The sequence below is a fragment of the Hetaerina americana genome, unplaced genomic scaffold (genome assembly GCF_022747635.1).
Source record: "Hetaerina americana unplaced genomic scaffold, ioHetAmer1.1.p SCAF_6, whole genome shotgun sequence".
Classification (NCBI taxonomy): Eukaryota; Metazoa; Arthropoda; class Insecta; order Odonata; family Calopterygidae; genus Hetaerina; species Hetaerina americana.
The window spans coordinates 54,135,348-54,161,008 of NW_027287205.1; the positions used below are offsets into that span (position 1 = coordinate 54,135,348).

At 37.2% G+C, this 25,661-nt stretch overlaps 1 protein-coding gene across 2 annotated transcripts in view; it reads left to right on the forward strand.

The window, feature by feature from the left end:
• The window catches only part of SK (small conductance calcium-activated potassium channel), a 680,277-nt gene that overhangs the window by 243,942 nt on the left and 410,674 nt on the right, over window positions 1-25,661 (forward strand). The gene's annotated exons all lie outside the window — the stretch shown is intronic.

A 25,661-nucleotide genomic window follows, 5' to 3' on the forward strand; every position in this document is an offset into this window, starting at 1 on the left:
TTAAGACCAATTTGGATGAATAGCGAGAAAATTTAGAATTTTTCAGAAATGGACACTAAGGCAGCCTAGGTGGGGAAGTTGACCCGTTGATTAAAGTGTTGTGAGGAGAAGGCCCCCAACGTATCTATCCGTCGTTGCACGAATTCGCCAATGGAAATTTCAGTGCCTCGCCTATCTGTAATTCTTTCACTCCCCGTAACACGCTTTTCACAGGGTATAGTTTGTAATTCTCCATCTCTCTCCAATCTCTCCTCACTCTCTGGCTCTCATTGACGCTCCTTCTTCTCCCATCTTAATCCCATCGTCATCCCTGTCTTCTCTCCCCGTTTCGCTCTTCCCCTTTAAGATCCCATCGATATCCTCAGCCGTTCCACCCAACCCCCCGCATTTCATTTCCCGCGCGTGCGATCTCAACGCATTCGCCATTTCATAGCCGTTAGAATTGGATGGCTTTTACATTCTGAACGATGATGTCTCGCTGCTCTTGGATCGCGAGCGTATTTGAGAAATGGCCGCACCTCTGATGCGCAGGTAGTGTGCGAAGATAGTTGGCCTTACTTTAATTTTATTATTTTAGGTTTCCCCAATTAGTGAGATTGATGTTTCACTTTTTAATTTTTGTTAATAATCACAGCTTTCCAAGGGGTAATTTAAGATACTAGTCATTTCACCGCTAATGGATGCCATAAAAAAACTCTGAACATACTCATGAGTCAGGAATTAACTCAAAAGCATACGGAGGAGAATCACTATTATTTTATGATAGTTATTCTCTCTCTGCCGTAAAAATAATTCTTCGTTGCCCTACTCGTTTTTAAGGGGAAAGGAACTGAGGAAGTAAGTGAGTTTTGAAAGTTGAATTTTATTCAATGTATATTGTTTTTAAAGTACTCTCTTGCGAGGCGGGTGTAAAAAAAACAGTAGAGTTTTGTAAATTTAACATGTCATCAAACATAATTTGCCCCTCTTAAAATCATTTCATGCCTGAAGTAATTCATGGGAATTGCAATATGAATTTTAATCATTTTTTCCGTCTTCTCAGACGGAACCCCAAATCCGCGTGAGGAGACTCGATGCATAGTCTTGTAATTTAGATTAAATTTCTAGGATGAAGACATGCTTGCAATATTATATATATTTACTCTTTTCTGGAATAGTTTCCCTCGATATTTTAAACATTTTCCAGCTATACTATTATAATTTATGGTTCTAATCTTGAAAGAGTACACGATCATTGACGGAGTTGATTATTCGTACAGTATATGTATCCTGTGGAGTTAGAAATAGTGGGAAGGAATTACACGTTAGGAGGATTATATACACGAAATTGTAAAAATCCCGGGCGTCTGAAAATAGAGAGGGTCGGAAAGAAAATATTTACCCAGTAAAACGCAGTAAAAATGTATTTAATTTTGTTGCAACCGTGGGAAAATTCAATAAATAAAAAAGGCGTTTTGGAAATTTACATTAAATTCAATCACTTAGAAAATTGATTGTCAAATTTAGAATACCAATTGCTTCCTCCTGCACCGTTTTTATCCAGATACTCCGAAGGCGATTCAACCTCCAAAAGGTTCGAGCAGTGGAACCATGATGGTAGAATGGATCATTTATTTAGTTCAAGTTAATCGAATACAGAGATTGTTACGCGGGAAAGGGAGAGAAGGGGTGGCCAAAAACTGAGCCCAAGTTGGAAGAAGGGAGTGAAGGGCATCCGAGACTGCGGGGGTAAAAACAGAGGGTCAGAGATAAGGGGCTAACGGGTTAAGCTGTTGGATCGAAGATTCTTTCTGATTTTTCGACGGATCTACCGGGAATTGAAACTCTTCCTGGATCAAAATTCATCCGGCTTTCGTGGACTCACCCTCTACTTCCGTGGACTTCACGTCATGCATTCGCTCACATACACGCACACACCATCACAATCCCTCGGTAAACCATGCTTCCGCTACAATGAACGTTTTCTCCGACCCCTTCTACTATCATCCCCCACCCCCTCCCGAATTCCAACCTCTCTCAACCCTGAATGTCTCAACTGACAGGTTGTAAAAAAATGTAACACCATATGCCGAGAGAAACTGAAGTTTTAATCAAATTCATAGCAAAATACATTGAGAGAAAATTCTTTAAAATCAAATAAATATCTATCCAATAGTAATGGGCTCTACCAAATTACACACACACACCGCTAACCACAGCTTGGAGAGCACTGAGATTGGTTTTGCAGCAAAGATTAGCATCCCCCACCCCTACACCAAGTGGTTTTATCCCACTCTGACCACCCACTCTGTGTGTGTGTGTGTATATATATATATATATATATATATATATATATATATATATATATATATATATATATGTGTGTATATATATAATATATAATACTGGGACATCATAATAGAACACAAATAAAATAGCAGCATTTAAAAGGACACTCACACGGTAAATTGTTCGAGCTTTCGGCCTTCGCCGAGGCCTTCTTCAAGTAAGACTAAAGAAGTCTTACTTAACTCTTAGACGTCTTACTAGACTCAAGTCTTACTTGAAGAAGGCCTCGGAGGAGGCCGAAAGCTGGAACAATTTACCGTGTGAGTGTCCTTTTAAATGTTGCTGTTTTATTTGTGTTCTATTGTGACGTCCCAGTATTGTGCTGCTCATGTGAGTGCCGTATAATCGATATATATATATATATTTATATATTTATATATATATCCAAAGAAACTGCTATATGTATACTTATACATGAATCTGATCTTTATAGGTAATTATTCTATATGTTGCGTGTATCCACGGGACTCATTGCCTCAGAAGAGTAAGGCTTTTCATTTTTCTGTGCAGTGCACAACTCTTCGTACTTCGTTCCATATTTTTCCCCCTTCCTTCAGACGGATACAGACATCACCATCCCTCTTCTTCCTTGCCTTCCTGTCTTCTCTACCCGACGACTCCACGAAATGCCAGTCATATAAAGACAATTAGATACCTATCCCCTAACGTTGCATGTAACTAAATTTTTTATTTTCATTATAATTACCGTGCTTCATGCTATAAAGATGAATTAATTGACCTGTCATAATTTGTTTAGTTATGTGATCCTAAAATGTTTGTATACAACTCTTCTGTTCCCGAGGGCCTCATTGTCCCAAAGAAACAAACGACTTTTCATCCAGCTCAGCCCTCTTTATACTTCCGCCTCCCGGATCCCTCGCTTTTTCCTTCAGGATCTCCATCCTGGTCCTTCTTTTTCCTTACTTCCCTATACCCCACTGGCCCTTAAAACTGCGGACATCTTCTGTCCCATCGGGCTAGCTAGCTAGCTGCCCCCCACTCCCTTAGCTTTTTTATGACCCCGTGGGGGGATAGTGTGAGTTTTAGTGCCTATGGCGTGATGAATCGAGGAGGGAGGAAGGTGGCAGGGGATGGGGTCGGAAGAGATGAGGTGGGAGTGGATGAATTGGTGGAGAATGTGGGAAGAGGGAGTGAGGGTGGAGAGGTTGAGGCGGCCATCTTAGAATGAGAGCGCGGGAGGGTTGGGTGATGAAGGAATGGGGACATAAAAGATGAAGAGAATAAGATTTAGACTATTTTTTCTTGCCCTTAATCCGGTTCATGTCTTATTTCCTCCCCTTCTCGAGAGTAGGAGCATCGTTCACTCCGTTGAAGTTGCAAAAAAATGTAACGTCATTACGTTCGTGAATTTTCAAAATTTCGTCGAGTTTGAAAAGCCTGGTGGCCTTTACAGTCATTCCTAAGAGCATGTTAGTTGGACACTTCGTCCATCCATTATGGTCATGCGAGAATTCATGCCTCTTAGGGATCGGCGTTTCCCTGAATGCATATCCTTCCTCATGCCTACGTCATGATACCCTCCATTATTTTTTATCATTGCATACGGAACTCGCTTTGTCTTTTCTGCCCGCTTTGTTATGTTAAAATGTTATATGCCACTGCAATTGCTTCATGCTCGATAATTTATTCTTTTTATTCACAAAAATACCTTTCTTGAATGGTTTTTATTTTAGTTAATTTGTCTGCTTGCTTTTCAAAAATACTCATGGCGCACATTAGCTTCATTCATTCTAGGTACGAGGTATTAAATAGGTATTCTACGTATTTAAAGGTATTTGTAGACGGTACTTTTGACTCTTAACTTCTAGTTATCGTTATAATATTCTCTATCTTCGCTCTACATGATTTCTTTCTTCATTTCTTCGTAATTTCTTCGTTTTTATGCTGTCTAAAAATCCTACTCTCTTCCTTCCTTATCATTGCTTATCCAAAGTTCCCCTTGTATCAATACATTTAACACTACCATTTACATTCAATATTTTCTTCATTTGCTATCTCTAATATTTAACTATTATTCCTTACAACTTAATCTCCCACCATAATTTAGACTGTATTGTATTTTATTACTGTACTGTATTTATATATTTCGACGGTATTATATTGTAGGAGTGTCTTACCCTCTGTCCAACTTATTTTCTCTATTCTCCGCGACATCCATATATTAAAAGCCTCTAATTTGCACTCACCCTTTTGCCTCAAAAACCAGAACTCAAATACATGAAGGATAAGGCTAATATTTTCTTCACAGCTTTGTTCAGTGTGCTCATCTCAATTCTCTTCTTCTTTTTCGTGTGGTCATTGTTTCCAAATTCTCAATTATGAAAAACTTTCCGGAAAATACCTATAGATTGTGCGATAGCCTCTAAACGTCTGGTCAGTATTGCCCAAGAGGTAAATTTAGTTTATTGCCTTCCAGCCAGGTTTATTTTTAGCCCGGAGTGGTATTGCCTAAAAGAATATTATATTTTAAAAAAAATATCTACTCAAACTAATTTGTTTTTCTCTGTTATTTCTAAAGATATATTGAACGATTGAACGTTATATTTTCAAGTTAATCTAGGGTATTTAGCTCATACAACACACAAATGTTGTCGTTTTCTCTTAATGCTAAGAAATTCTTTCTTTGATAATGAGATAGTTTGCAAGGGAAAATGAAGGTAGAAGCCTAATAATATTTTTAGGTGGCTAATGCTTCCATAAGTTTATTTCTTCGACTTCTGGCAAGTTTTCCTAATCAGCCATAGGTAAAAATGATGGCCAACAGAAGAAAAGAGCGAAATAAGACGTTGATTTTTCTGAAATAAGAGTGATTGTTTTTGCCTTTCAAGAGATGAGAAGTGACATTGAAGAGAGATAGTCTCGGAGTCGTTTTTCCGGTAAGAGTTCGAAAGAAAACCGCATGTTGATTGGGAAGGGTTGTCGTTTGCGTGTGTGCCGAGGTCACTCGACCTAGCTGAGAGAGAAAATATCCTCAAGGTCCCAATGGTTCGTTTATATATCGACTTGTTTCATGTGGTATTTCGTGGCTGTTTTCATTTGTGCTTGGCAGAAACTATTGACGTAGGCGCTTTCCGATTGCCAACAGAATAGGGGTAGATCTTTAAAAGCAAATTAAATTCCAGTCTTATAAAAAATCTGGATTCTCTATGTAAAAACCCTGTAAACAGCATTTGCTATGAGTAAAGCAGGTCTTCGTCAATGTGTTTTTTCCCCTCTTTATCGAACTGAGTTTCAATTTTATTTGTATATTATGGATTGATTGTAACCAAGTGGCTTTATTCGACCTCTACGAATTTTCACTGAGAAATTTCACATTATATTTTTTGAATAAATGTTTATGATTATTTATAATGAAAGTGCGACTATGGAAAGCAAATATTTTCAATAAAGTGGCAACAGTCTTTCTCGATGGCTAGCCTTCCTATTCGCTTGGTTTATGTCGGAATTACCAGTTTACGGAACGCCAGTCTCTGTCATATATGTTAAACGTAATTATAATATATTGCAAAAGGTAAATAAAGTGAAGTCAACCGATAACGTTCCGGAAAGTTATTTGACGTGTTTATGACGTCGATCAATTTTTTTGAGCACGAACTCTTTAATTATGCAGTGTATTACAATTATCTCAGGGGAAGTTTCAATTTTTGCCTAAAACCAGTAATTAAATCAATGCGCAGTGGTATCATTGAGGCTAACAAATATGCCTTGTGTCGCAGCCGCACAGTTATGACTCAGGCTCAAGGGTCTAAAATTAGCTCAAGGTCACAGATTACTCATGATTTGCCAATTTTATTTTAAAATACTCGGATTTCTTGTCTCTCATCTTAACTATTGCAACTTTGAAGTGAAATTCCATTACGGTTCACCAAAAATGTTAAGCGTGATCTGTCCTTATCCAAAGACCACTTGTAGAATCACGTGAAATCCTAATCTTTTTAAATAACTTTTTTCTCCTGTGCTTGCTAGGTATCGCCGGTTGAAACTGCACTGTGCGTAACTTCTATCTGAGTATTTGTAATCACACACCATTATAATAAGGGCTTTTGGGTTGCTTTTTTGTCCGTCTTGTAGAAACTGTGTTCTACAGACTATCGGCCTTATTAGCACCCCTGCGAAAATATGTCGATCAAATTTGGGATCTTAAAAAGGAAATTTGTGTTTAAGTGTCGAATGCAATACTATTAAAGCACACATTTTTCCATCAGGCAAAGATCATGACCCGTTTCTACAAGGGACAGGTCCTTCAAAAAACAATATCCACCTTTTCCGTTAACTATAGTAGAAGACTTCACTGAATACAGAAATTCCACATTTCAATGAGGAGGGAGAAAGGAACTAAAAATGCCTTAATACTATATATCATCCATTTCTGTAAGAACGTTCCCTTTAAAGTCATTATTAAAATTAAATTATGCAAAAAAACATTTAAAAGTTTAATTTGAAATTTGAATGTTTTTTCTTCAAAGAGTTTGTCCTTTTTTATATATCTATGAAACATGTTCTTATCGTAACATACCTGAGGCTTTAATTTTATTCTTTCTTCCTCTGGATTTAAATCATCCGGCTCGTTTCGTCAAACTGCAGTGGTATTTTTTTACAGCGCGATGCCTCGCGTAAATGAGTCACTCCACTATCCTTCCTTATTTGATGGGTTCCCTTACACAATCTTGAAAGCCCTTACCCGGCACTGACTTTCATTGAGGACCCTTTGCTTACAAAGAAACTCCTCTTAAAGACAAATTCCTTCCTCATAAATTTATCAATTTTGAATTCCACTTTTATGGCTTGACAAAAAGAAAGCTATGAATCCGTATCCTGAAGACCTCCTGTCATAATTTATGATTTATACTTTACATTAATTTTTTTACCCATCGAATACTGCTCTGATTTGGTCATTCTGTTGTAAGGCACTAAATTATCATTTATACAACGTTTTTAACTGAGGATAATGATGTTAACCCCTAAATATTTGAGTCCGCATTCAAAAGATTTAGTTTAACTGATTATTCAAATCTATAATGGCTTATTTTTAGGTACATAATGAAACCTATGGGGGACGTATTAGTTCAGTTGATAGAACGATCGGTACGTCGAAGGGCCTAGTTTCATTTATGTAAACTCTGGACACCCTCAGCTTCATCCAAGCAGTGTATTTTTCGGGCACCAGAACTTTCTCGGACACCATAGATGGCAAAGGGAAAGGAACTGACCCACCTACCCCGATGCGTAAATTTAAGACGCCGTCGTACTAAGTACAAGGCGAGCATTAATCTCACCTATCAAAACCAACTTTCGGGTTGACAACCATGGTTTTTATGAAATCACACACAACTTGTGATTTATTTTAAATTTACGCTACCATTAACTTAAATAATAATATTTATATTACACTATTATTTCAGTATATCCTTTCATATAAAACTTAGATAGTGAAGAGATAATGAAAGACATTAAACCAAATCCAATTATCATATAAGGACTCTAATAATGGGCAGTGTTCCAGCGGATAAGTGTAGGTTTTGTATAGACCCAGGCACTACACAATACTCTACCCCTTAGTCCTTTCTTACATGAAATAAAATATCCTAAAACTCTATTTTTCATATTACAAAAACTCATTCCTTCGCTCAGCATAATTTTTACCCCGCTTAATTCCATCCTAAGTGTCTATTTTACTCCTCCCTCTAACTCACCTACCCGGCATTTTCCACTGTATCACCATCTTAGTATCATACTGCCTCTTAGTATCTTCTGCATATACGTACTTTTCTGCCTTCTTCAAATTTCTCCCCTTTCTTCCCTTACCACTCCAACAACTTCATCTTCTGTTCTCCTTTCGATCCATTTTACTTTCTTCATTCTTCTCCGTACCCACATCTTGGAAGCCTGCAATCTTCACTAATTCTTTTTTCACAAAGACTAAATGTTAAAGTCATAAAAACTGCCCTTAAAAACTACTATCTAAGTTTTTAACTAGTCCTTTCAGACAAATTTTCTTAAGTTGCCTCTCGTCAACTCCTACCTCTTTGAAAACGATTCTTTGCCTAACGCAGTTCTTATTTTAATGTCGCTAATACTCCGCCAACCCTCCTTAAAAATACCTCTCAATTATGTGAACTTTTCTCCCTATTCTAATTAATGTCCGTCGACTTTAATGTCTATCATAACTCACGAATTTCTGAATGATTTCATTCCTTTTGCTCTCTTATGATTGTGTCATTCCAAAACCATGATTTTGCAAAGATCTAAGTGGTTATCGTAACCGTTTGTGATCCTTTCAAGTAACCCTTTAGCTGACTGGCTAACAAACGCTAGGAAATCAGCAAATTAACTAATTCAAAGAATTCCCCAAAAACGTCACTCCAAAACTTAGCCCTTCACATGACACACGTATCATTTATATCAGCACATGTATATTGAAGAAAGCAGATGATAAAGGATATCCCTGCCCATTTATCCTGCCTGTCACTGGCCGTCCCCATTCGTTAAGCTTCCCTGTGCGGCCTGAAGCAAGTACAGATGTATTAAAAGACTCATGTAACCTACAAAAAAGGGCAGGAAAGATGGATGCAGAGCATTTTGATTGGGAATAGGATGTTGAAGACTAATAGAGAGAGCTTTAGGCAAGCGACAAAGAAATAGGATAGGCATATTGGATGGTAAGAAGGGAGGAAAAAGTACGCGAAATTGAAGAGGTACTTGATCTACTGTCAGATGTCAGGTTGTGTTTTATTAGGAGGGAAATAAATATACGAGGGTCATCCGGAAAGTAGTACCCGTTCGTGCCGCATGAAGTGCTGACGACGCGAGTAGCCGCTGGACGAGGTCAGATAGCTTCAGTGGCTTGTCTGCCTTCTCTGAGCCAAGTTGCGTGACGCTAGCATTGCCTGTGTTGTTTCTGTGATTGTTTACAATGTTTAAAAAAATTGAGAACGCCTCCAGTTGTGAAGTGAGGGCAGTGATTAAATTCCTCAATGCAAGAAACGTTCGCCCATGTGATATTCATCGCCAATTAAAGGAGGTGTATGGAGACAATGTAATGGACGAGTCGTCTGTTCGGCGGTGGTGTCATTACAGACCAACTGGTGAGCTCAGTTGACGAATTCGTGAGGAACGATCGGCGCGTCACAATTGATGACATCTGTAAGCATTTTCCCAATGTTTCTCGAACAATTGTTCATGAAATTGTTAATCACCATCTGCATTATGCAAAAATTTGTGCAAGATGGGTCCCTCGCGTATCTCAATGAGCTGGCGGCGAAGGACTATGCAGCAGGAATACAGAAACTTGTCTTGAAACTTGTCTTGAAACTTGTAAAAAAATTGAGAACGCCTCCAGTTGTGAAGTGAGGGCAGTGATTAAATTCCTCAATGCAAGAAACGTTCGCCCATGTGATATTCATCGCCAATTAAAGGAGGTGTATGGAGACAATGTAATGGACGAGTCGTCTGTTCGGCGGTGGTGTCGCAACTTCAACATGGGGAGGGGGAACACACACGACGATGAGCGTTCGGGGAGACCGTCTGTCATTACAGACCAACTGGTGAGCTCAGTTGACGAATTCGTGAGGAACGATCGGCGCGTCACAATTGATGACATCTGTGAGCATTTTCCCAATGTTTCTCGAACAATTGTTCATGAAATTGTTAATCACCATCTGCATTATGCAAAAATTTGTGCAAGATGGGTCCCTCGCGTATCTCAATGAGCTGGCGGCGAAGGACTATGCAGCAGGAATACAGAAACTTGTCACACGTTATGACAAATGCCTTAATTTGCTTGGAGATTATGTTGAGAAGTAGTTTAAAGTATCCTCTTTCAAATAAAATTTTTTATGTTTGTTAATATTTACTTTTGTGTCTTTATTTCACGAACGGGTACTACTTTCCGGATGACCCTCGTATCATTGTGCTGTGGAGTAGGCTGTGTTCATCCAAAACTTACGTTAACCGGAAGAATACCCGTAATAGTGTTACCTTTAATAACGGCCAAATAATGGACTTATTTGTTTAGGTTTAAATATTAGACTTGACTTCATTGGTTTTCAGGATTACACGTATTTCATTTTAGTTACTATGGTCATTCTTTCATGATTATCTTTAATTTTTTTAGGAAACAATATTCATGGAAGTATGTTACTGCTTTTTAGGTACAGAAAAGATTATTATGAAGTTTAAAATCAGATTAACTCGACCTACCGTGGAATGGAGACATGCCATATCATGTGATAATCTCATAGTAGTTCAATATTCTTGGGCCAGAATTTTCTAAGAGTATTGGACCAATTCGCTTGCAAAACACGGGTGTTGAAGTTTTAGAAAAAAGATTCGATGCTCGATGAACTCGATGACTCGATGTCATTTGACATTTAGTATTCGAGTGCAGTTATCGATAGTCTGCTCCTGAGGAAAATCTGAAAAAATTCCTAGAATATCTTTTTGGTTGCTTGCGTTAAGGCTGGTTTAAAAAGCGGAAGATTTTTCATTTCAATAATTGATATATCGTTGTGCTCCATGCTGATGACACTTTGAAAGCCAGTATGGGCTGGGAATGGAGATGGGAAGAGAGGAAATAAACGGAGCCGGAATTGGATTCGATGTCCTGTCTCAGACCGCTTTAGATAACCATTAACGTTTTGCATAATATTAACCTTCGACACACGTTAAAAATGGCTCACTGGATAGAATTTTGCTTGGCATCATGAGTTCAGAGACGAATTATGCGAGCATAGCACGTCGGGTAAATGACAAATGCGTGGCAATTCTATTTTATTTTGTGTTCATAATACTCTGAAGGACACCAGAAAGGCTTGTGGTAGAATTTGCATCCACACTTGACACGCACAGTACTAGAAGGGTTGTGATCACGCACTGCAATTAATAAATAATTTTCTAGATACAAAAACTTCCTTCACGTGAAGCCAAGATAAGTTATTTGAGCGCAAAACTATTGGAATGGCGGACGTCAACTTCAAATGACAGATCATACAAACAAAGAAACAAACTTGCTACCCCTAGTATATTGAGTGAGAATAAAATCAATATCAATTTCGCAAGGAAGAAATACGGCACCTTAGAATACAGATAATAGCTGTCATCATAGGTTAGTATTTGCAGCCACACAAAAGAGGAGAGTTCAAACAAAACTGGAAACTTATTAAGCTAATACCACGCAATGTATCATTTGTTACCAAAGTAATTTTGGTTTTGATTGTTTATTTCTCCTTTTGTTCTCGTTTTTAGTTATCCGATTCCTAGTCAATCGCTCTGGTTTTGAATCCTTGGTCTCGGCTTCCATAATGTAGTGGTGTTTCCGAAATATGGAAGGAGACCAACAAGCAATTTCATACTTTAAATTAAGTAATGTGATGCTCATTTTCGAAAATATTTTCAAGCATTAAAGTATTTTACGGTACGGAATATGTCATGGGATAGTGGGATCCATCCATCCATCAATCTAATGTTTTTTTCGGCCTCAGAATTAAAGCATTTTATTTCTAAAGACTTCTGCGACTTGAAGTCCGCGAAGATTTCATTCTTCTTCCGGTATTTTCCGTCGTGTCTATTGTTAGGATGACAATGGTTAAGTTCCCGGTCCTGGAGCCTTCTTTGGTCAATTCCAGGGCGCTTTCGACCTGGAGTTACTTTTAGAACATATAAATGTTGTAAAGTTAACAACTCCCGTGGAAGAAACTTCTATTAGAAGAATAGAACGTTCAATGAATGTTAAAGCTGTTTTTTTTATTTTAAATAGTTGGATAATGCGAGTGCAAATAGTAAAAGATTCATCCGAATTCTAACGACTTAACTGGGTTCATATTCATATTCGTGACTAATGGAAAAAGTTACTCGGGCTAATCCTGTCAAGCGAGATTTGGTGTGAAAAAATATAAAATCAAATAAAACAAATGTAATTCAAAATCATTCCTATAATTTGGAAAGCATTACAGTAGCTAAGGGTCTTTCAACGGTACCGGGGGAAACCCAGCCGAAAAGAGTCAATTTTATGTCTTTCTTAGGTAATATGAGGAAGACAGAAAGTTTTTTCGGTTGAAATCAAATGAAAGTATTTCTTCACCTCGTTCAGATAGATTTAAAAGATTGTTCCGTGTTGTTAGTGAGGTGGCTAATCATTGAGGTACAATTGAGACACGTATAATGTTGTTGTTTCTTACTATCATTGCGCATATCTTGGCCATGATCATGCTGGTTACGGAACGCAGTGAGTGAAATGAATCGCATATCATCTAATAATTTAAGAGAGAAATAGACAAACATGAGAGATAATGAAATGATAGTATGGAAAAGTCATAGTTGACAATGAGTAAGTACGAGGAAATACGTGCATAAAATTTGAAGAAATCGCTAAAAGAACAAAAAAGATTTAAATAGTAAATGGAAATGGTGATAGATATTAAGTAAAAAAAGAAAGAGTAAAAGATAAATATTAGGTATTAATAACACGCAGGCATGCAAAAAGCGATGATAAAGCAAGTTGAGGAATTTAATTTCAATTTTGCCTTGCGATTGCCTTATTTGCGAATCCACATTTCACAAATCCACAAGTTTTGTCGTATTTTACCGAAGACATCTAAAAACAGTAGAGTACCATTTCACACAGGAGAGCATCTAAAATGATATTTATCTGATTTCAAGAGGGATTCATATTTTTATCCGAGAAAGTGTACATTAAATTTAGTCATTTATGTCCTTTCGTTATTATTTTTCGGCCCAATTCCCTTCCATCCCTTAAGCAGGTTCACAAATATTCAGAGTTTATCTCCATTTTCGTTTTTGGATCGTGTGAAATAATTAATGCATCCATTAGGCCGATTACGAAAAAAATACGAAGAGGGAAGGCCGTGAGAGAGGCGGAAGCACCGCCGAGTATAGCCGCAAAAAAGCTGTTTCCTTGTCTGCTCATTAAAGGCATTATTACTGCCTTCTTATTTGTGGCAATGCATGCTCAAGCTCTATTTACCATGAAAGTTAAAAAAAATATGAGTACCATAAAATCTTTTGCCTATTGCGAATATAAAATGAAAGTTTTCAATCCCGATTTACCAGTATCATGTGTGTTTTCAAGTAAATTCAGGATATTCATTTTTTTGGCGAGTGGGTAATATTATTAAGGGAAATATTTTTGCATAAAAATAATTTGACTGTAATTTCTAAAATATTACAGTTAATGTACCCAAAAGTAGGCTTTTTACGTCCCCCCGGAATTATTGTGTATCGTTGTGTAATGATAAAGCATTACCTTATATATTTCATTCTCCTCATGATATTTTTATCTAACTGTGATATCCTAATTATAACTCACTACTCTCCATATGCAATTTCTCTTCCCATCTATCTTTTACTTGTATCTCATAATCTCAATTCTCCTTATCCCATATTCTTCGTTTCTTCTTCATTCCTTAAATGTATTTGATCTTCGAATTTCCCCAACAGTTAAAATCAACTAAATGGAGTAAAAGGTGCCAAAAGTTCTACAAGTACTGTTTCGGGGCACAGCCGGGACAGCTGTTGTCATAACATGGCAGGATTGCATGTACTTTGAATGCAGTGCTTTGTGTGGAAAATTATTGCCAATTCTCATATTCACCCGCGTATATTACGCAGACATTAACATATCAGTAAGTTACAATCACCTTCGAACAATCAGGGTCAATTACTGAAACAGGGATTCCTATTAAATAATATATTCAGATATGAATACGATTCTTTAAGTTTGTGTTTTTAAAAGGAAGTTTGAAAATGTAAAATGTGTAGGTATGGAATAGTATTCAACAGTTACCTCTTATATAGATGTATAATTCGTGTATTATGATCACATACCTCCACCAAATTACTAGAAATGTTAAGTAACTTGTTCGTTATCGTAACTAAACGGTGAGCTGAAAAGAATCATCATTGATAATTTTTAATTGTGTTTTTTCGTAATTGTTCTTGTAGGCTGCATTGCAAAAATTAGTCAATTTTTTACGTGAAATGAAAACTAAATTATAACTGCGTAAAATTTTTAGCTTGAATAAAAACTAAATTTACCAATATTATTAATTTTAAACTTCATGCACATAGTCACGTGGTGGAGAATAGTTGAATGTCTGATTGATGGAAATTCTGTGAAAGAATTTGAATCGCACCTGAAAGAGTCCATATATCAATATTATTATTTTAGAGTGAAAATTTGGGACAAAATTGCGTTCTTGTCATTACTTTTAAAGCTTGTTAACATTTCAATGCAACAATTTCAGTGTAAAAATCATTCGCCTTGACTGGGATGATTTTTACACTCTGAAATTGTTGCATTGAAATGCACATTAGCGGATGACTCCGTTAAAAGTTACTGTTGCGGCATCTCCCGCAGTTTCTTTGGAACTTGTTAACATTATTTCACAGCAAATTACAAAAGGGACATTTTGGACACTGGGTGTTTTTGCATTGATCCACGGAAATAGGAAGCGCTCCCAGTGAAGGGCAAACGATAGTTGAGGAGTATTGATTAAAAATTTGGGTCAAAAGAATCCCCCTCAAAACAACTCTCTGCAATACATGTATCAATGCTGTCAACATAATTTCAGAATTTGTAGAGTTATATGAAAGAGCTACTCAAAATAATGGCTAAAAGTACATATTTTTCTCACATGTGCTATGATGAAAATGTAACTCTCTTCGCTTTTCGCTGTACGCGCTGCAACAAGTGCGGAGACCTCTAATGCATCCCATCTCGCCGGTTTTATGAATTAACGCCTCTTAATCTTATTCTCTAGCCTATCCACATTCATTTCTTCCTTTGAAAACCAATGTTTGGCTCATAGAGCAAGCTCTATTTGAATCCAAATGAGGCATCGAGAAAGAAAGTATGGAACTGTTTAAATCGAAAAGTGTGCTCTGGTAATTATAATTATATTGTTATCATTAAACATATGAAGCATAACTATATTTCCTTCTTGATACATTTATAGTGACTGAATTATTCTTTTTTTCAATCCGCTGAGTATTATTTAAGTGGACAACTAATTTTCCATTTTTCTCTTTACAGGTAATTTAATTCCTGCTATCTTTGAAAATGAACTCTTCACTCAATCCAAATGCGTGAGTACGGCGTTAATTTTGTTTCAAATGACTTCGAACATTTTTACCTGAGATAAACTTTCCGCTTATTACTTTTTGCATGCTATAACTTTGAATTTCAGTCACTTGAATCTTAAAGCAGAAACAATAGTGGGCATATTGCGTTCAAGAAGTTTTGTAAAAGAACGTTTGAATGAAGATCAACACTAATTATGAATTTAACGTTTATTCATTGACATTTATTCATTACAAGCAAAAAGAATTATTACATAAAGGAGGGTCTCATAGTATTATATAGGATCTAGTCTGACTAATCTAGTTTTCGTCATAATTTTAGTGAAGGTAGAAATTCTGCAGTCTGTTTATTCAACAACCCATCGCCGTATTCCCCATTGCCTGTCCTGAATATGCGGCTGGATTATTTATATGCTGTTTCCAATAAAACGCTTGAATCATGCATTTTTTATGTATAGTACACCCATTCCATAACCAAATATTCATCGGTCATATTTAAAAGCACATTCAAGAATAATCATAATCAGCCATGAGATTTTGGCAGCGTAGAAAACAAATCAGTACGAAATGAATTTCTTTCTCTATTTCTATGAGAAATATGTATAATTTGGTGTCTACAAGTCTCCCACGAATTCTATTTTGCAGTAATCTTTTACAATGTACATTTCTCCATAAGCAGTAATCAGACAGTCAGGTGTATTTTTCCGCAGATACTTGGTTTAATTCTTGACTGAGTATTTCTTAGATAAATATCAAGTGCTCGAAGTATGTTTTATGAAAATATTTTTTATAAGAGTTTGATTTGTCGCTTATTTGGAAATTATTAATTCATTATTAACAATGTACAAGTATGTGTATACTTACGTTTGCGACGATAACCGCAATCGATATTATAATGTACTTCAGAATAAGATTAATATTGTTAAGCATCATAATATTGTTAAGCAGGAAAGGATCATAGGTGATGGTTTTGCTACTTAAGTGGTTCAAGTAAGTTTAAACGCTTAAACCGAAACATGTTGTAGTCTAATTAATTATATGAATTATAAAAAAGGTCTCTGCATTTTTTTATATTTATATGACCAGGAAGCGTTTCGTCTTGCTATAGTGCAGTTTTCCACATTTTAGAATGGTTAAGGTTCGCACTGTTAAGGTTAGATAATTGTAAAACAATAGACTTAGGGGAAATTTTGAAAGAGCGCAAACGAACTCTCAGCTTTTTAGATTCCTCATACATGTGTTAGGAATAATTAAAATCATGTAAGGTCTACAACTGTTGAAATGCTTTACATTTTCTCTCAAATCTGAATTAAATCTGGGGACATCAAAGGAATTTTAAATTAGTAAACTAAGAATTAATGAAGGCATCAAGAATCGTACTCTCTCGCCTGCATATTTTCTGCGAAATGTAAAAAACCGCTATGAAAGTATAGCAGCATTCGATCGCATTTTGACATGCCGTGAAAATTAGTACCGAGCTATGTCGCTTCCAATAACAAACAAAATAATTCTGTCAATTATTTACCCAATTAGCGACATTCTCATGTATATATGAGCGTAAATTAGGCATTGAAAAATTTCTTTTTAAATATGCTATAAATTTTAGGTGACTGGGCCACTCAATTTAGGTCTCGGTGATATGGAGTTTCTGGAAATTACTGTGACATGCTCTTTTTAGCATTTCATTCGCGTCATTTCTTTATCCATTAGCTCATGGGTAATTACTCGAAATTAAATAATATCAAAAAAATACCAGTTCAAATTAAGATATATCGTACTACATAAAGCAGAAAAAAATTCTGCTGATTTTGGTTTGCGATCCATCGTTTCTGGAGGGTTCACTTCTGAAAATCCGAAAATCTACGCAATAATTTCCACCTGTCATCTTATCCCAGCATCTACTATCAAGATACCGGTGATATGCCGTTTGTGAACGAAAAAATCCGCTCCTATCTTCTTCATTTGAATTGCAACAGTTCTATTTTGATGTATCCGACGAATATGTTTATAAATCCCTATGCAATCATTTTTTGCCAAAATTATCAGGTAAAAATTACTATTTCCTTTTTCCCCCGCCGCCATACTTCAAATTACTTTCTCGCACATTGAAGTGTAACTTCTGATCGATGTAGAGCTTCCCCTTAGTATTGAGCAATCATGAAATTCACCCATGCAACCGACTTCCGAGATAGTCTGACGAATGTATTCATTTCCGAAAACATCTCCATTGAGAAAGACTTTGAGAATTTTCCCCCTTAGCTATAAGATCGAAAATATTATGGTCAAGAATTTTTATTTCTTTCTGAGACATGGCGTACACTCTGCCCGGGGAAATTACATTGACGTAAATTTGTGTACGATTATGGGACAACTTTCAAGCCATGAAAGCTCCACGGTATGGAGGGAGGCGACCTTGAAAAATTAACCGACGTGCGAGCAGCTGCGTTCCTCGTCTCCACCATAGTTTCGCTTCTCTGTGATAGCTCACTTCCAAATAAACATCCGTGAAAATTAGCACCGAGCTCTGTCCCTTCAAATAATGGACGAAATAATCGTGTCAGCAAACGATGCTTTGTTCTAGGGACATTGGAGTCTCTGAAGTTCCCACGACGTGCTGCCAACTCCCCATGAGACGATTATATCGGCACACTTTTATGACCGTCTATTAGGCAACTTCGAGACGCCTCAGACGCCTCACCACTTTTGCTGACGGGCGAAAATTGTCCATCGGGAGAAGCCTTACCCCCTTTCATATGGCTAGTCCACCGCTTAACGAAATATTTTTTTCCCGGAGCCAATTAACCCCTCAAAGTCTCTTCTCTCTACCCCTCTTTCACACACTCGCACACCCATACGCACACACGCGGATTCCCTCCGAGGTCCGGGTGAGATGTGGGGAAAGGGAAGAGGAGCGAAAAGGCGAACATGCGAGAAAGCAGTGAAGGAGGAGACCTTGCGCCAACGTAACGACGACCCCGCTCACGTCCTCATGAAGCGAGCCTCCGGTAGATGCGGGGATCGCGTGTTTACTCCCTCACGTCCCTCTTTTTGCCACGCCATGCGGAACGTAGAGGATTCTTGCTCGTTCCACACGGCCACACGCACTCGAGAAGTCAGCAGCGTTCCCTCCTCCCCTCCTCCATCGACTACCGTCGGAGGTCCCTCTCCTTCTGGGATTTGGGCGGCTATACAGGAGCGCGCACGTTTCCTCCATAATGCTTTCTCATTCCTCGCTGTCTTAAAAAAGCTACACTGCTGAAACTCGGGCCCTGATCGCGGGGTGAAGAGCCTTAGTTCGGGTGTTAAGACCAGTGTTTCGCCAATGTCTGCCTAGTGGAATTTTTCGTCAGTGCGATATCGAGTAAAATGTATTCCATTTCTGTCGTAACTCTTGCCGTTAGCGATGATCTGCTCCTCTAAACAATGATCATCATATTAATCTTTTCACTTGAAACAAACGCATCAAATAACGCAGTATGTATGCATAATTGACACAAATATGTAATTAACCTTTTACATACCAAAGTTCCATAAAACCGAAGTTTTTCTTAGTAGATTTATAATTTAGATGCTCTCAATGGTGAGATTATAATTTAGACTTTAATATACCAACCGATCCAGGAACACCTTTGAAATAAAGGTTTACATTTAAATCCGAATCCGCCTACTAACTATGTTACTCAGGTGAGTCGCTTGGTCAGCTGGAAAAACTAAGGTCAGGGCTGAAATTTCGTTTCGAGAATAAATTCTGTTCACGGGACTGATTATTAAATGGCATAATAAAGCTTCGCTAGTGTTATGGATGAAACCTAAAATTGTTTAGTATCGAAGTTGCTGAGTTTTGGCCTCCTGGTCAGTCTCGCCAATATTACTCAGCGTGGTGAACTTTTGTTTACCCAACTAAAAAACTGTATTTCCTAAGGACGCCTAAACTACCGAAGAATTCAGTTTAAAATATTATTCCAGATTAATAATTATTGTTCACTCGTGACAGAAATGAAAACTCATCCGTGCAAGTGAATAGGTGTTGGCAAGGTTTTCAGTTGGTTGCCAGCTAAGCACCATTTTTGCAAAAGTCTGCAGATAGTCACCGGCGCATCGAGAATAAGGTACGGCAAAAGTGGGCAAGATCCTAATTTTTAAATTTAATGAATTACGGGAATGTCTGCTGCTATAGTTTTATGGGACCGTAATAGGCCGGAGTTGCAAACGCGAGTGTCCATATTACTACTCCATCCATTTCTTCCTCCTCCAAATTTGTAAGAAAACCGTCCGACCAAAAATCCCTTGTTGTTAATGATTTAATCGAGTTAATCGGACGAGCCTCACACAAAGTGAGTGATAGGAGGAACGAAGAAATAAACAAGCTCAGCTTAATAGGCAAGGGTCATGCGAGGGGTAAGCGGCAATACCTCAGGCAGTTCCCTTACGGGGGCGTGGCGGGCAGTTAGCCTCGCGGAGTAAAAGACCAGTGGTTAGTGTGCCACTTAACTCTCCCCCTCCTCCTCCCCTTCTGCTGCGCCAAGTTTAACAAGCCCGTCAAATTTATTATATCTTTCGCGTCGCAGATTTTCATTGCCGTCTTTCATCCTTATTGCTTCTGCTTCCACTGGACGGTCCGGGTGTGTATTCCCCATGTATACCGGGCGGGGGAAATTAACTCGAGGGGATTCGGAGTCTCCGTTCCATAGTCCTTTTAGATTAAATTCATGCTTAAATTTGTAAAATGTAAACAAGTTTAGCGCCATTATTATTATATTTATAAGAGTAATTTAAATAATAAATTTGAAATTATGAATGAAGCGACAAAAAATAAAATCATATCAAATCTCCTGTGGAAACTATTTGCAATGTGAAAAGAGTATTAATGCAAGGAGTTAATCAATCGTACAAGTACCAAATTTTCGCTCATGTAAAACTATAAGATTTACCTATCTAGTCAAAATTACACTTCATATGCTGACATCCTTTAGATGGAATGGATGGGCCTTCAATAACAACTATATTTTTCCACGCTTGAACTTCAATCTAGATGTACACCTCATTGCTGGTTCAAAAATTTGACAAAACCTACTTCCAAAGTGGGGGAGTCAATGAATTCCAAGTCGTCAATCATTCGAGGCGTGCAATCTTAACTGGTGTAATCATTTTAACTGTCGGGCTCCTCATATGAGATTTCCTGTATAAACAGCGACAATGCTGTATTTGATTGACTGTTTTTTGAGGGAAATAGATACATTTAAAATGGATTACGAGTTGAATTACAATCATTTTACTGGTAGCTCTGATTATTCCTTTCCAAAAACATTTCATAGACAGGCCATATGCCCACGATTTCTACCTTGATTCTTCAAAAAACATAGAAACCTCTATTCAATCTATTTTCGTTTCTCAGTGTAGAAATTCAAATTTTCTGCAGCACCTATCCCCAAGATAATGACGGCGCCTTTCGGAGGAAATCCTTGAATTTTAACACACTCCCCGCCCACCTCTTTCAAACCCACCTCCTCCAGGCTTGCGAGTGCTGCGCAACGCAAAACTTGTTAGCACCGCCACGGTGGTCCCACCCCGCCTTCCGCCATTCCATCTCGCTTTCCCCGAGACTCTAACCTTCTCCCATCCCCACCGCCCAGCGCGCAATCTTAATCCGCTGCGGCGTAGGCATGCATACTACAATACCTACTCGCATACCGACACGCCCGAAGCGGAGAGGATGAGATTGAGAGGCAAAAATTAATGCCTGTGAGAAGAGAGAGGGTGAACGGTGTTCAGGTTACAGACGTAAGGTAAGGCATGCAAGGGAACAAGGGGGATAAGTCGAAACGTAAGCAATCTTGTGCTGAATAATGAATTATGCCAGGAGTACCAAGTGGAGCATCTAGAAAGAGGGAGAGCGGAATATCCGTATGGGTTGTACGAAGTTAAAAAAAATGTATACTGTAGATGAAAAGAAGAGGATTTGAGCGGGATTCGTGTTGGGGGTGAGGAAAGGAGTATGCGGAGATCAGGGTGTGGAGGAACGAAGGCGTGGCTCGATAGAGATCTCATCCAGGAAGGACGCTCCACATTCCGGAATAGCCGTTAGGGATGAGCGTCTTTCGGAGGGAGGGATGGAGATAAAAGCACGGGTGGGTGGAGTAAAGGGTTCAACAGAGAGGTGGGTTGGGATAGGACAGCGATGCACGATCTAGGGAATTATTACGTGAATCAGGAAACTGAGTGAACTGATGCATGTGTTGAAAACCTGGCCAGCAGAATAGATAGGAAGAGGAATCTTCATATGTATATAAATATAAAGGTAAATGTTTTATGCATGGAAAACCCAAATGAATTATTAATTTTATTTCCATGTTGTAAAATTTGTAATTCTACTTCTCGTATTTGACGCTGAGAACGGGCGATAAAAATGCATACAACTGTCACCCTGTTATTTTAAATAAATTTAAAACTCCATCGACCAGAGGTGAAGAATAGGAAGCATATTCGTTCGTATGTGCATACTTACCTTCAATGCCATGTAGAGAATTGTGTAAACCATGCAGGTGAAACAAATTTCATTTAATTAATTTATCTGCAAAATATAATCCTTGAATTCAATTGATTTTCAAAATTAACGTTTCTTTTTATTTCGTCCAAAACGATACATTATTACACATTTATGTAATTAAACAGACATAAAAATATTTACTTTTATCTTAAAGAAAGTGTAGATTCAAAGTTTTATTAATTATTACTTGATTTTAAGTTAAAAAAGAATTACAATTATTAGCAGTCAGGGTCAAAATATTTATGGCTAATAATACCTCTCACCTGGTCCAGAAAAAAAAGGAACTCTAACCTCATATCTCCAATGTCAGCCCTCAATCTATGCATGTATATTTACTCTGTAGACTACCAACCAACAGGAATGATGAAATTCCCTATTCAAATGCTTGCAATTCGCAATCCAGTTTAAGTCGGATAAAACTCCAATTGGTTATATTCCGCTCGAGTATCACTTTATCCTTTTATACATTTCTTTTTAGCATTTATCTGTGTATATAATGTATTAGTGCGATTAATATGCTTAGATATTTTTCCAAATTTTAATTATTTCTTTAACTTAAAAATTAAATAGGAATGTTTTCAATGGTCGAAAGGTAACATATACTATGACAAAATATAAAAACAAAACATTTCATCTTCTTGAATGGTGTATTACTCGAGTATACCTAAGTACGTGTATTAAGAAATTTATTTAGATCATATAAACTTATTTTCATCAGGCTTTATTCACTTCGAAGGAGGAAATGTTTGGCTGGGTGGAGAGGAATTGTGCTGAACATTCAGTATAGAATCGGTGTATAGAAGTTTGGCTAGAAGCAGATTATATACCGTCAGATAACTGTATAATTGGAGAAAGAGGAAAAGAGTGGAGGGATAAGTACATGCCAACGTGCACATACACTTATGAGTCTCCTGAACTTATCATCTTATAATTAAAAATAAATAAAACACTGTTTGCATGTGTACAAACTCAGGATTGATTCTACCAACATTTAGATATTATGAGTATCGTATATAAGGGCTGAACAATCTAGGGGAGAAATAGACGGAGAGTCATATTTAAGTCAAATAAATTCGTATTATTTATATATGTATTTTATAATGATTTATATGTTTATTCTTTTTTGATATTTATGTATACAATAGTTTAAAAGAATTTTCTTGATTTTTTTCAATTCGCTGTATCGTATTTTTAGATATGATAGAAGAGTATTAGAACTATAACTTAATATATAATCTGATCGACAGTTTGGGAATAGGTATGTGAATAAGCTTCTTGCAAGCATTTGTCTATACACGCAAATGAACTACAGAGATCCATCTCATTCTACATTATTTCATTAATTCACTAGTTGTATTCTAATATCACCGCAATCAGTTGGCTAGACATGAAGAACTCCTTCGCCGGTGTGTTTTCTTTTGTATTCAATTCTACTGCCATTAATAGTGATATTCATATAAAGGGTCATGGAAGCTGAAATCTGTTCTTTTTGCTAAAGTTCATCAATTAACAATCAACGCACAGCTATTCTCATTTTTAGGGCGTTATCAGGTATCTGAATCAGTCAGAGCATTAATTTTTAAAATTCAAGTAATATGAGAGTTAAATTTAAAAGCTCATTTTGCAACCATCACTGGAGTGAAGTTTCTTCCACTAACTTCTATCTATTTTGATGCTTTCGGGCAATAAGAATGCCTTCTGCCAAACGAAAGTAAGAAGAAAATCTTTCCACTCACCCCTCCTAAACATCCCAATCCATCCATCGCTTCTTTTTATTCACCTCTTCCAACTTTATTCCTCTAATATCTGTACACCTTGTGATTTTTTAGTATTACCTCATTCATCGTAGTAACATAGTGCAATATATTTATATTATTATCACTCTGTATCTGTGACTTTCTCATATTATGATATCTTTCACGCTGAATTTCTCAAGTGGGTTTTATTTTTTCAAAAAGAAATGTCACCGTGTGAAATGTGCTATTTACTCCAATATTTCCAGGGGTTGTATTTCTTTGCCTGAAAATTTACTGAAGTGGTTGATATAATTGGCCCAAGGGTTTCTTATTATTTCGGGAGGAGGGGCAGGGTAATTTTATTGACACAAACCTTCGAGGGTGAGAGCAGTTTAGTCGTTGGAGTACCTGATCCCCTGCCCCTAGTGAGAAATATTTTTTGTCAATGCGGGAATAATTTGTGTAAGTCAAGACAATGAAAAAGTCTTGACTCTTGTCAGTTCTAATCTCTTAGAGATAAAAAAATGCCGGATTTATGAGACATTTCTGAGCACTGAAGTTTGACATGTAATAACTTTTGCGACATTTTAAGGAGTAGTTTTCTCATAAAATAAATTTAAATGTGGTATCAGTAGTCAAACCAAAAACAATAGTAAACCTTCAAGGTAGTGAGAAAATATCTCATTTTCCTTATTACTGATTTTGTGTTAAGTATTAAGCATAATAGAGTTGCCGTGGTTGAATACCACTGAAATACTGGACTATATTCTTTTGAGTCAATGAAACGCAGGACTCAGTAACAGGCTGTGATGTCAAAGAAAGACTTCAGGATATTAGAGAAAAACTCCCTGAAAAACTGAGTTTTAAATTGTTATTAAAATAATGTATTTTTGCTGAATCTAAATAAGGAATCGGATATTTATTCACAGTATGATATTTTTAAAAGTTAAATAAAAAAAAAGATTCAGTGATAAGTCCTTCCTCTTTCTTATTTCCAGAATACAGACGGATATTTTCATTTGTTGTGAATCAGTTTTCATGTTATTATTCAAATTTTTTAGGAATTATGAACTAAATAATAAGAGATGCCTTTGAGTAATAAGTATTGACTATATCTCTATACCTATATGAAAATCATATCTCGAGTAATTTTTATAATTTTCCAATATTATGTTTAGCAAAATCCCTGCATCTCTATAAAATGTTGCCTTCCGCATCGATAAACTTCAATAACCCTCTACCTTTGAGTGTGAGGACGAACGTAAAGAATTGCTTATATTATTTACTTTTCCAATAATCTGACAAGGCGAACCATCCCGGTAGGAAACAAAGAAAAGACCCTAGCAGAAAATTAAAGGAGTCCATATCCTTCGCGGTAACGAAAAATAAAAATAATTTTGAGATTAATCTGGGTTTCCGAAATTTCCCTTTCGATAAAATCTTATTTTTATTCCTCCAGCTTGAGAGCGAGACCATTGCAGTATTTTGAGATCCGATTATGAAGGTGGGAAAAGGCCCATGGATTGGGGAGAATTGGGGACTAGGAATGCGACCGGCGGTTTAGGCAGGATACAAAAATGGGAGGCGGAGGAGGAGATAGAAAAGGTCGTAAATGGAGATGGCGTTGAACCGAATGCAGGGGAGGTGGAAAGGAAGAGTTTGGTAAAGGGGAACCGAAGTTCTGCCCTGCCATCGAGGGAAGTATGCCCTTCTGTAGGGGATGAAAAAGAGGAAAGTTTTCCGGAGTATTTCACCGAGTGGTGGAAGGAAGGGTTAGAGTTTTGAAGCGCTCAAATTGGAGCTTCGAACTACGGCGAAATTTTAATATCGCGAAAGTTTAAATATACTCACATTGCACTTTGTGTTTCAGCATGGAATTATTCAGAAATATTACAAAGGGAAATGGTACACTTTATTCCTCAGGTGAAAATTTA